The sequence below is a fragment of the Schistocerca cancellata genome, unplaced genomic scaffold (genome assembly GCF_023864275.1).
Source record: "Schistocerca cancellata isolate TAMUIC-IGC-003103 unplaced genomic scaffold, iqSchCanc2.1 HiC_scaffold_1150, whole genome shotgun sequence".
NCBI lineage: Eukaryota > Metazoa > Arthropoda > Insecta > Orthoptera > Acrididae > Schistocerca > Schistocerca cancellata.
In genome coordinates, this window is record NW_026047149.1 from 3,020,051 (window position 1) to 3,033,769 (window position 13,719).

General features: G+C 43.5%; 1 protein-coding gene across 1 annotated transcript in view; it reads left to right on the top strand.

The window, feature by feature from the left end:
- The first annotated feature begins 244 nt into the window (after positions 1 to 244).
- LOC126159965 (uncharacterized) overlaps positions 245 to 13,719 on the top strand; it is a 77,910-nt gene continuing 64,435 nt past the window's right edge. The window contains exon 1 of the mRNA XM_049916771.1: positions 245 to 337. The gene's annotated coding sequence lies outside the window, so the exon portion shown is untranslated. The remainder of the gene's footprint in view (positions 338 to 13,719) is intronic.

Sequence of the window (13,719 nt, forward strand, 5' to 3'; positions counted from 1 at the left end):
GTTGACGAAATCCGGTTTTTGGGGCGCCAGGCGAAGGGGGTGTGTGTTGGCAGCTGTATAGCGCGGTTCGAGGTAACGGACTGTGGCGTGGATGGGACGCAGGCGGTCCGGCAGTGCCGACACAGACACAGACGTAGACGCCCTGCTGCGGCAGTTCCCTCGCCTGCCGCGCGAGCTGGCAACGCCGCCCCGTGACGTCAGCGCTGGGTGGGGCAGCCGGCTGTCTGTGCGGCTCAGTTGTGACGCAGCAGCCTGGAGGGAAGCGGCGTGCCACGTTGTCCTGCCTGCCCAGACAGAGCTTGTGTATCTTGTGTCTGCACGGGAATACCTCAGAAAGGTAAGGCAGGAATTTATGGGAGCGGCGGATGTTCTGCACGCTTTTGTGTGGTTTTCGTCGCGTAACTCACTGCTCTTGTCTAATACTTTGTCTCACTTTGAAAAATTACGACCGCTACGAACAAAGGAGGTGGCTAACAGAGTGTTAAATTACCGTTTAAGTGTTCAGTGATTTATTGGTCGTTACTTATGGCCTTGCTCCAGCCTATGAAAACTTGAGCGAGAATAACGTGGAACGAATGGAAAATAACGCCACATTCAATCGGCTAGTGTTTCGATGTGCCAGTGTAGATTTCCACGGAATTCACGTACAACAGGCATTTAAAATGAAAACCTCGCGTTCTTATGTTCGTAGGACGCAAGTTTACGAAAACCATCAAACGCAGAACTTTCGAGTAAGCGAGTTTTTAGTGCGACAAGTCGTGTAGCGGCTTGCAGGCGTGGCAGAAATTTATTTTTTAATGTTTCGCGTAATGTGGCCGAATTCAGACATCTAACATGTTGTCAAGATGTACTCATTCAGAGGTATAATCTTAAATTGCGGTTCTCACACAGTAAGAGAAGTACCGCAGTTGGAAACATGGCGCGTCGCGAGGTAACGTGACTAAGGGTATCTGCATCGTCGTACGGCCCACACTTCAGTAGACATGACGTGTCAAAAATTTAGACGCGCGATAAACGGGATTTTCTTTAAAAAGCAGCGCAAATTAAGCAGACTGCGTTTACCCAGTATTTCGGAATGAGCACTTGCTTTCGAACACACATTAAGAACAATTTCAAACCGTTTGTAAACTTTTATCTCGCTTACATGCTTAACGTCAGATGTTACACACGTAAACTCGTCTGCAAAGTAATCAGACGTAGGAAGCTGTTTCGTGCGCGGGCGTTGCGGATCCTGACATCCGTTCGCGAATCACAACTCGTGGCGTCACGCCGACACGCTTGTGGCGATGAGACGCAGCACTCGCGTTCATTTCCGTATTTTCACAATGTTCTGGAATTAAGGTTATGGTCAACGAGCAATCTGTAGCTTTCCCCAACACCCTCATTACACAGAGGCGTAGTAGTTGGCGAATTCTTGAGAATTTATCGTAATGTTTGTGCTTCACGAAATAAACATTTCGTATTTTTATCGCTCTGTCACGTCTTCTCGTTTGTGATTTGCTGATGAAATTTTTTTTTAGCACTCTACAACTCTGCATCGCTTTGTTTGGCTGTTCTCGTGTTCCTATTTGCCTGATGAGAGAGCCCGGTGTGTCGACAAAGCAACGCGTCAGCCATCTGTGAGGCGCGCCGTGTTCTGTGCGGCCTGCGCTTCAGTCGTGTATTATGTGAGGGAGCAATGAATGTCGGTGATTCTGACGCCGTCACTTACCAGCTTCTTCATTTCACGTTGAAATGACACGATTAAAGTGCAGTGTAGATTTCTATGTGCAGCGTGTAACGGCGGCAGAATCTAGATTTAATTTGTGCCATTTCCAGTGTAACAATTGCGAGAATCGAGATAGATTTGTTGTTAGTTTCCGTCAGAGGGCTGAATCACGTCAAAATTATAACATTTGTGGGGGCATTTGCTAATTATGTTTGACAGAAACCTACAGTAAACATTATTTCGTTTAGCCAGATACTGTTACAGAAGCCTTACCCGTTATCGATGGTAAGTCACAGTTTCGGAATCGTGGGTGGCCACTGACGTCACATTTACCGACACTTGGGTGTGACAAAGTACGGAAGACGAGCCGTCTTGAAGAGTTCAAAAATGCCATGTGTCAGACTGCACATCGTCGTAAAACGCAAATTTGAATACCAAAACCATAAAATTGACAATTTTAACTTCGCAAACAGGTAGATCAACACGACGACTGTTCAGTGTGCTCCCCTCATGCACTGCCAGCAAAGAACGCGTGACGTCACGGAAAAGTGACTGTCGTCACACATGAGGGACAGGATGATTTGATAAAATTTACGCGAATTTTATGTATAATAAGTAACCCGGAATCGGTGCTCTAAATGCCCTTCACTTTCGTGACGTGGAACTGTGTGTGGTGGCTTTCGTATTTATACTCGCCTATCACAAAATATACAACGCAATTGATACACACCGTATTAAACACCTGTTCAAAATGTCTCGTGTGTAGCGAGATTAGTTGTGCTGAATTGTCGGAAACTGACGTTGACGGATGAACAGTAGCTGCAGTCAAAAGTTTCCTAAAAAGGCCGCCATTTAATCGCGAATGTGTGGAATCCCCGTTTTGAGTCACACGTCGACTGCCCATAATAAGGTAGCCACATCACTCGTGACTGACGAGTGTCTACAATGTTTCTGGGTTCTTTCAATTCATTAGGTGTTCTGTCCACCAGTAAAATATGTGATAGCTCCATAAAATTTCACACTGTGGTGTCTCACATGGTACTTGGGCCGGCAGTAAACGTGACTCAACGTGGAGACGGTGGCGAGGTGTCGCCCTGACACGTGGCTGAGGGTAACCTGCGTGCAGGAGGAACCGTGCTCTACCACTGGCTGCTTGCAGTCTCAAGTTGAGCCACTCGCAGAGGTCCATCGTGGGCTGTAACTGCTGTATGGCAGCGGAACTTGGTATGCTAATGCGCCCTTGCGGAACCGATTTACACTGGAAAGAAATGTTCCCATATCTAATGCATTGGGAACGGAATGTGGACAGGAAGGGACAAACAAGTGAGAAAGGCAGAATGTCGATATTATTAACCGCCACCTGCAGAACTTGTTCAGTCTGAGCACCGGAGACTCCCGCGAGGTGTTGCACAGTGACAGATTCGCACCTGCTAACCAACATTGGAATTGATTTCCTCCGGCGCCTACTGGTTTCGCGTTAACGCATTAGCACGTCTACAGTGTTTCGCTGCCTTACCATACTCACAGACCACAGTGGACTTGGGTCAGTAGCTGCATTTTACTTATGAGCACCCGGTACTTCAGTGTCTCAGATGAAAAAAAAAAAAACGGTTCGCGAAAATTTCACTGTCACCTTGGTGGTCCATTTGGTGATACACCATTCAGTAGTTAATGAGTTAAAAAAATCTGCAGTTTTCTCAGACTTCCGTCGTGTGTTTAACTTTTCTCAAAGCATCAAGGCTCTGCAAGTACCCGTATTTCCAGTACAGGCGGCTGCCTAAACTGGAGCAGCTCGCAGCTGCTGATAGCGGCCGTCGACATTGACCCGTGGCGTAATGGTGCGCCGCGTGACGTCACACACACACACTCACGGATACAGCAGAACGCGTGGCTGCTATATTATTTTCTGTAAAGTGTTGTGGTGGAAAAGTGATCCGTTGCTTGGCCAGAGTTCTGGTACAGGTTGTCAGGTTACAGTATGGTTGTCAGTCAGCGGAGCCAAAGAAATGGAATGCTACAGTAACAATTTTTGTATGGCACGTATTTCGCGCATGTTAGCTTTGGAAGAGTGTTGTATGTCCGTTTTGGTGACGCACAGTTGGAATCGGCAGGTTCAGTGCTGGGCGCCGCTTGCCCCCGGTGTGGAGGCAGTGGAGGTCCACACCTGTGCAGCCGGCCGGCCAGCCGACACGTGAGCACGGCAGACAGCGGCAGCCCCCACTCTCCGGACGGACGCAGACCGCGCTCTCTGCCGTCCACCGTTTTTTTTTGTCTGTTTTTTTGTACTGCGTCTCACTGTTACGTTCCTGTGTTTCGCGCCCTTTCAAATTTTCGCAAGCCCATCGGCCGAGTGGTCTAAAAAGAAACAAAATGGCTCTGAAGATCATCGTGCATACATACCTGTGACGCGAGTTCTCGGTAACATCCATTATAGCCTCTACTTTGTGTAATCAGTGATCGAGTGGCCTTCTGCTAATATTTCAAGTTCATTTGAGTCAGCCACAGTGCAATGAAACCCTATTTTAATCGCTAGATTTTCGAAAATAAACATTAAGAGAAACGGGGCTGTAGTAGAATTATAAACATTATAACTTAAATATAGGAGCCAACCGCAGTTACGACACACACACACAGTTTAATTACACAAACCCGTGACCAGTTTCAGATTTTCAAACATCGATTAAGTGCTTTTGCAAGCTGATCAGTACTTGCGTTAACCGCCTACGGCCAATCCAGCGATGCCAAATTTCGTCGTTTAGGTAGCAACAAACATCGATGCTCCCTGAAGGAATGAGTAGTCGAAACAACCACAACTGCAACATATCGAGGTAAGATGTACCCGTCACAGTTGTCTCACAGTATTGAAACGGCCCATTCAGCTTCGCCAGTCACACTGCACAGGATACATTAACCCTCGGCGAATCTCCTTCATGCGCCGAAATTACGTGAGGTTTTTCAGTACGGCACACTGTCACATTGCGGAGATAAACTTTTTCAGTAAAGTGTTAGTTGCTTTGTCGCTGAATATCAGCGTGGGGGGCGCAATGTCCATCCTCAATTGATCCCTGCAATGTGGCGCAAATGTGGAGGCGCCGGCCGTAACAGTCCGCTTTTAATTGTTGTAAGGGATCCAGACGGTACGGTTTGGAGTGTAACCGCCGACGCACCGTCTTCCACACACTTTGCTGCGGTGTTCAGGGTTCGTGGCTTCTGCGTGCTGTTGACTTGTGTGGACTGCGTACAAAAATCTCGTTCAGCCCCCCCACCCCCACCCCTTACACGGTTTTTTGCAGCTGCCACATTTGGTCAAATACCTCGCATGTTCCAACACATGAAAAGTCTTGCCTTGTCGGCATTTTGGCAAGGCGCTGAATTCGTAATGGCATGCAATCATATTCGTACATCTAATACTTCGGAAAAATTCGAATTCTGGAAACGAGTGAATCGTTGTTGGTAGCCCTGTGTTTGGCCTTTCATCTGTCGTCCTTAGTTTCTGCACCAGTACGGTGCTGAGCAGCTCAACTCATGATCTCGATCCCCTTGCTCGTTTTACACAAGGCCAAGAATTCTTTAAATTCTTAGTCAGTCTGGTTCACAATATTACATGTACGAGTCATTTCAATAACGTACATAGTATCTGTACACGTAATGTGCCTCCAGGAACACCCGCAAAATGTTAACCATCAAAGTACTTCTGTGCCCTTACAATTAATCACTGCAGCGCCTAATTTTAATTCACAGAATCTCTTACTTTTTGAACGCGCTTGGTTACACTTCACGTGCTGACTTTAATCCCAGTACATACACTGTGTACCTTAGTGTCGGGAATCTTTCCGTAAGCAATGAAAGATAATGTACGTAAGTGATGAGTATATGCCTACTTCTACTGAACCCATATTACTCCTCCGTGGTACACAAGTTAATTATGTACGTACATGTAACCGATGCAGTTCCGCGTGTAACTGACGTATACAAAGACGCAGGTATCGTTAATAGGTCGAGTGTAAGTGTTTGAATTCTAAAATTGGATGTAGAAGTTCGTTATGTGGAGAGCCAAGTACGGAAACCACTGCATCAGTGGCTTTATTCTTCTATCAAAATAATGCTGAGAAATTTATACACAAGTGCTTTCTAACGCGTAAATACCTAGTGTATGGTGAGCTGTCAGTGTTGCTGTTCATTAACTTGTAATTCACGCCCTACCTACCCTTAGTTCATTTATAGTACCACTGAAGCGTCGTTCCTTTCCGTACGTAAAACTGCGATTACAAGTTACGAAATGCCACAGTAGGTGAAGTAACGCCCTCTATAAAGCACTGCAGGACCTTTGCTTGTCTCTGAGTTGCACAGCTGATACAATGAATTTTCGTTACCACTCACGAATAATTCCGTCTCTCGTTTATTTACGATTAAAATGCTTAATACTTGGGCAAATCTGCTGATAGCAAATGTCGTTCTCCTTACTGTTTATCAAAATATGCCACCGACCTTCATGCCTTCTTTCTTCTGTCGTGTAAATTTTGCAAACTCCAAGGAAACAAGACGACCGGCAAGTCAGGGATTTTTGTCTCCTTATCTATGAGTTTCAAACAGCTGTTTCTCTTTCTTTTTCTCCTACAGAAATTAATATTGCGTATTTCTTTATACTTACCGCGTATACAAATCATTTCCTCTTTGTTACTTATTTACATAAAAATATGCAAATAATCGTTACCACCTAGATGGACGTAAAACATGAAAAATATATCTATGGACGGTTAGTCTCTAAATTGGCTAAAAGAGAATTACTACCATCTTTGTAGCCTCTTTCATGTAGGTGCTTTAAAAATATATTCATTACATGATGAACGGTGCAGTTTTTATAAACTCGCGCAAAGATTTATTAGCCTGACTTTTCTCGACCGAAATATTTGAGACAGGACTAAACAAAACAACCATGGCGTCAACTCTTGACAGTTTTTGTGTGGTGATCCACAGTGCGGACCTTACTGTAGTTAGTTGCTTACTGTGCTTAGTTTGAAGCGTCAGAAATTAAACTTGGTATTTGAACCTAAAGTAAGTGCAGCTTGCGGGGATGACGTCATATAGCGATATTCTGCGCGGTTATATTGTAAGAATTCGTACCTGTAGCTACGAGATTTCGAGGGATTTTTTCCTTGCTCTTTGTTCAATACAAAGCCACTAAATGAGGCATCAGTGCTCCGGTAGTGTAAAACCGAATACGGCGACCGGTCAGTCTCTTCTGCATCAACGAATCAGAGCGCAGACAACAGCCACTTACTGGGAACTGTTAAAAGTGACCAGCGCAAATATATAAGGGTTGCTGCAAAACAACAGCCGCCATAAAATAAGTTCTGGCCATCGTACTCGGCGCAGCACAAGGGAACAGACAGGAAAAATTTAGTTCTTCCGTCCACGAATGGCGCGTGGGTAGAGTGATCTTCGGTAAGGCGTCTTTATTGGCCGCAGTTTCTAGATTTTTCTCGTCGTCGTCGTCATTTCGCTGCAAGCCTGGAAGCTTCGAGGAGACGCGCTTGCTCTGCGGAACAGCGGTTTGTGGGCAGGAAGCGGGCGTCCGCGCAGTGCAGATAACTCCCGAGTCGCCAGTCCAGGGTCAGCGGGTGACGTCACGCGGCGAGGCTGGTGGAAACCGGCTGCAGTGAGAAACACAGTGGGGGGGGGGGGGGGGCAGCAGCGAGACGGGGGGGGGGGGGCAGCAGCGAGACTGACGTCACGGCGCAGCGAAGAACGGCTCCGGTGAACAAAGTACCTTCCTCCATATTCCGCAAAGTCGTGTGAGGTTTGAATCTGTAGGTGGTTACTTAGTTTTACTGCATGCCCCATCACGATATTAATTTTGTGGTGCTTTAGGTTTAGATTTGATTGATACACGAGAAGTCTGTTGAAAAAGAGCACCGTAACGTATTACGGTTATGCACATGACTGTATACAGTTACATTCATGACGGTGCATTTTGTGTGCTTCATATCGTTTGAAAGATGTTTCACGCTGAGCCGGAAAACATTGGCGCGTAAAAAATCTGTACGCCACAGGAAGTTTTCAGGCAGAAGAACGTTTCCTTCAGCTTGGCCGATCTGCTCGGCGGTGGAGATGACCCGAAGTTACGGGGGCGGCGCAAACACCCAGACCCCAAGAGAAGGAAATTAGCGACTCGGCCGGGAATCGAACCTGGGACGCTAAACACGGACTGCGGACTCTGCTGCACCGACCGTGAACACGAGTCGGTCTGGGATACGCTGTGTAGGGCTCACCACCTCTCTACCCTGCTAGAAGCAGTCAGTGTTTCGAAATTCTTCCGTTCATTACCGCCTTAGCAACGTCGCGTTTTGTCTCTGTGTGTGCGGGGGGGGGGGGGGGCTCCCAGGGGGGGATGTGAAGATTTTCTACAAAACAAAAATCTACTCGCATTTTGACCTAGAACATGCGAATTTCTTCTCAGATGGGTCTCTGATAAGAGCCGTGCTGTCCGTTCAACGGAAAGAACGATTGTGTTTTGCGGCACGGAATATCCGCTGACAAACTTCGGGGTCACGTTATTCTGTTTACACTTGTTAATAAATGAAATGGCCATGCTAGTACTTGAAATTATGTAGGAAAATAGTACGAATCGCCTACTTTCAAAAAGAAATTCATAGCTCAGATCCTCAATAACAGAATTGTGGTTGTGGAATTGCATACAAAGAAAGATTAATTAAACGAGAAAGCTTATTTGTTGTATCTTGAAATATTAATGCACTATTCGAAGTCTTCCAATTATCAAATAGATGATTTTTGGCCACAGGCCACTGATGTCATTACCAAACAGAAAGAATAAATCGCTGCAAAGCATGCGAAAAAACGTCAAATTTGTCCAAGGGTGTTATCAGAGGTAACCAACAAGGATGTTCCAATAACACAGTTCTAAACCCACGTTCTGTGAACGTGTTATTAATAAAACTTCTATAATGTTTTCAACAGCTAAGACCCAGTTACTGTCCAAAGCGCTGAAATTCAATATCGCACCTGTGATTAAAGAACCACACGTGGTAGACAGTTTCACAGTATGCCTTAAATTAGGTGTGGAGTGTACCAAAACGCCAAAGAATGTTCAAACGCGGTTTGGCTAATCCTGTAAAATCTTAGAAAATGAATTGTCTGTCGGTCGATCAAAGCATTACGTTATAGAACCGTGAAAAGTTTTAATCGTAAACTGGAGAATAATGGCGCCCTAGTTACGAAAGCCGATAACGGGAACTCGTTAATTATAGCTTCCGTATTTCGGTTACTTCGGCCGGCTTTAATTACAACATTATGTAAAAGTTGCATTTATAACTTAATTGGCGAAAAGTGGGTGTAATCATGAGTAACATGCGTTACATGATATTATTGTCCACTTATTTTGGTAGCTGTTCTGCTACACAGTATACAACTTGTCATCTGCAAACAGCAAAACGTAATTTATTTTAAATGCGAACATTTTTAGGTTAGGCTTTACCGTGACTGTTACTGACATCAAATGAAACAACAAGTTCACTGTTACCAGTCACCGTTTTATTTATTTCCACGACGCGTTTCGAAGGTTTAAACCTCCATAATCGGGTGGATTTACATTAGTAAGTATTACATTTGCGTGTGTGTGTTGTTACGATTTTTTGTTTGTTATGCATTTACGAACGGAAATAAGACTGTATCGCGTTTTCTTTCCGTAACTTACAGTTTTGAAGTTGTGGTACGCTTCCCAGTATTGTTGGCGAAGTAAATAGGCTTACTTCGGTGCCTTTGTTCGCGTGGCAATGCAGTTTGTCAAAACATGGGCGGAGTTTTAGCTGCCATTACGTGTTGTAGTGGCTGTGTGGCGTTCATTTGTTTCGTAGCGTGTTCTGGTGTGTGTGTGTGTGTGTGTGTGTGTGTGTGTGTGTGTGTAGTTCTTCTATTGTAGCGAAGAGGGTTTTGTTGCACAGTGATGTGTATTCATTGAGTACTTTACTTCCTTGAGCTCTTGATTTTTGGATGTGGTAGTTTTCTTCTGTAGCTAATTTTTGGTATAGGCTGCTGCTAGTTTTTAGGATGTGAAGGTCAGTTGTTGGGTAGTGGTTGTGTGCTACCAGGTGGTCTGCAAATGTTGAGTGTGTGCTATTGCTTTTCAGTGCTCTGAGGTGTTCATTATATCTAGTTCTGAAGGTCCTGCATGTTTGGCCCACATATACAGATTGACAGCAGTTGCAACTAAATTGGCCGTGTTGGTGGTATTTCTTCAGAGTCTGCTCTGTATTGTGTAGTTGGTTCTGTATGCTATGTTGAGTCCTTGTTTCTTTAGTATATTACCCACCCTGTGTGTGAGCTTGTTGTAAGTCATTATGTGCCATTTGTTGCTTACTGTCTGCTGATTTGTTGTGTGATGAGTTGTCTTTGTATGTGTGTGTTTGATGGTTATGTGCTGTTTGTTTTTGTATTTTCTCGTTTATTTTGTCTACTCTCTTTGTGTCATATCCATTCACCTGTGCAATTTGCTGTATCGTGTTCAGTTCTTGTGTGTAGTCGTGCTTGTTCGTGGGTATTTTGTTCAGCCTGTGAAGTAAATATCTGAAGCTGGCTTCCTTGTGAGTTATGGGGTGACTGGATTGGTTATGAATAATGGTGCTGGTGGGTGTGGGTTTTCTGTAGATTGTGAATTCATGTTTGTTGTTTCTCTTGTGTATAGTGAGATCTAAGAAATTAAGTTTTTCATCTGTTTGTGTTTCTATGGTGAATTGTATTTGTGGGTGGATGGAGTTTATCATGAAGTTCTTTTATGCGAGACAGTGGCTCATCTATTAAGCAAATTATGTCATCTATGTATCTGTACCAATATATTATTTTGTACTGTTTTGGTATTACTATTTAGTCAAAGATTTGTTTTTCTATCTGACTGAGGAAAATGTCAGGTAGGAGGCCACTGATTGGGGATCCCATGGGTAGTCCATCTTGTTGAGAGTAAAATCTGTCGTTGAATGTGAAGTAGTTTTGTTCTGTGATGAGCCTGAGTATGGCTAATATTTATAGTATGTTTGTTGTGGGTATGTTTCCTTGCAGTTGGAGGTTTCTTTCTATTATGTTGATGGTTTCTTCTGTTGGGGTGTGTGTGTACATTGAAATTATATCACATGAAACCAATGTTGCTGTGTTTGGTATGTTTTCATTTCTTACTTTTCCTAAGACATCTGTTGTCAGTGTATTTGTATATTGTCTGTAGCAGAGTGAGTGTGTGTTTGGCTAAGTGGTATTTTGGGTCTTTGGTGAAGTTTATTAATAGACATATGGGTATTCCGGGTTTGTGAACTTTAGGCAATGATTTTAGGGTGGGGGCCTTGGGATTTTTATGTATCATTTTTTTAATCTGTGTTTCTGTGAAAATTTGTTTTTATGTTTCTCAGGGTTTTCTGTAACTCATTTTGGTATCGGTTTGTTGGGTCACTGGTTAATTCTGTGATGTTGTTGCTTTGGATGAATTCTAATCTTTTGTGAATGTATTCCTGTTTGTATGACTACTATTGAATTACCTTTGTCAGATTTTGTGATGATGGCATTTTCTTGTGTTAATTTATTCTGTAGCATTCTGTAGGTTTTTTCTTCAGGAGTCCTAGTGTTTTCTTTTATGGTGGTTTTGTTCTCTTTGATTATGTTTCTTATTTCCTCAGCAATTAGTTCTCTTGTTAGGTTTGCATTGGATACAGGTGTGTTTAGCCTTTCTTGTTGCTTTATGATGTTTTCATTTGCTGTTATGATATTTTCTACTGTCCTGTGTGACACCACTGTGTTAATGTTATGTTTGGGACTCTTTTCAAGTAGGCTGCTTTCTTGTTCAGATAGTTTTATGTCCATTAGATTAATCACTGTTTTGTGAAAGGTGTGTTTGTTGTATTGGTGGTGGTATTGGTGGGTGTTTGTGTGATGTAACATTCTTGTGAGTTTCTTTTGTTTGATTGTCTGTTTCCTGCCTATTATGGTATATGTGTATGCTCCAACCCTGTACATTAGTTCATTATGTGATTAGCTAGTTCTATATGCAATCTGTATAATTCAATATTCAGAGTCAGTTTTTTGGAATACAAAGACCGGATTTCTTGCTTTATTCACATGATTTCTGCCTCACGTTTTGTCTGCTGTGCTGCTGGTGACATGTTGTTTACAGTTATTGTTATATAGTTAGGTACAATTTTATAAGCCAAACATAGTTTATTGAACTTAATGTTGAGTATGGTTTTATGAAGTCTGATGGTTGTTCTGATATTTGTTGAAGAGCTGCGATGGAAATACCTGGCTTGGTGTAGAAATAATCATCTTGTGGTGCAGATCTTCTTGTGGTCTCCGTGATTGCTAAGAAAATGGGATGTATCACAGCTGGAAACTTTGCGTGTCTCAAGATGACGTAACTCACAGTGCTGAAATACGTGGTCGTCATTCACCCAGTACTTCAGAATGATGGCAGTCAGCGACCCGGAACCAACTTCAGACAACATTTCAAACACTTGAGATTATTTCCCCTAATGTCACCCCGCCCCACACACATACACACACCCACATAAACATGCGCGCGCACTGGGAGATTGGCATGTCGAACATTTAGTCGCGTGAGAGACTTTCTTTTGTTTAAAAAGAAGTGTCAACTAGCCACACTGTATTCACGCTGTGTTTCAGAATGAGAACACTTGTCCACCTCGAACACACGTTAAGAATAATTTCAAACCATTCCTAAACTCCCATAATACATGCGTAACATAAGATATCACACGCGTTAACTCATTTATAAAGCAGCCAGTCGTCGGGTGCTGTTTCGTGTGTCGGCATTGCGTGTCCTGTAATCCACTCACGAATCAGAACTGGTGACGTCATCCCGACATGGTTGTGGCGATGAAATGCAGCACTTGCGTTCATTTCAGTTTGTTGTTGTTGTGGTCTTCAGTCCTGAGACTGGTTTGATGCAGCTCTCCATGCTACTCTATCCTGTGCAAGCTTCTTCATCTCCCAGTACCTACTGCAGCCTACATCCTTCTGAATCTGCTCAGTGTATTCATCTCTTGGTCTCCCTCTACGATTTTTACTCTCCACACTGCCCACCAATACTAAATTGCTGACACCTCGATGCCTCAGAACATGTCCTACCAACCGATCCCTTCTTCTGGTCAAGTTGTGCCACAAACTCCTCTTCTCCCCAATTGTATTCTGTACCTCCTCATTAGTTCTGTGATCTACCCATCTAATCTTCTGCATTCTTCTGTAGCACCACATTTCGAAAGCTTCTGTTCTCTTCTTGTCCATACTATTTATCGTCCTTGTTTCAATTCCGTACATGGCTACACTCCATAAAAATACTTTCAGAAACGACTTCCTGGCATTTAAATCTATACTCGATGTTAACAAACTTCTTTTCTTCAGAAACGCTTTCCTCTCTATTACGACCATGATCAGTTATTTTGCTCCCCAAATCGCAAAACTCCTTTACTACTTTTAGTGTCTCATTTCCTAATCTAATTCCCTCAGCATCACCCAACTTAATTCGACTACATTCCATTATTCTCGTTTTGCTTTTGTTGATGTTCATCTTTTATCCTCCTTTCAAGACACTGTCCATTCCGTTCAACTGCTCTTCCAAGTCGTTTGCTGTCTCTGACAGATTTACTATGTCATCGGCGAACCACAAAGATTTCGTTTATTCTCCATGGATTTTAATACCTACTCCGAATTTTCCTTTTGTTTCCTTTACTGCTTGCTCAATATACAGATTGAATAACATCGGGGAGAGGCTACAACCCTGTCTCACTCCGTTCCCAACCACTGATTCCCTTTCATGCCCCTCGATTCTTGTAACTGCCATCTGATTTCTGTATAAATTGTAAGTAGCCTTTCGCTCCCTGTATTTTACCCCTGCCACATTTAGAATTTGAGAGAGAGTATACCAGCCAACATTGTCAAAAGCTTTCTCTAAGTCTACAAATGCTAGAAACGTAGGTTTGCCTTTTCTTAATCTAGCT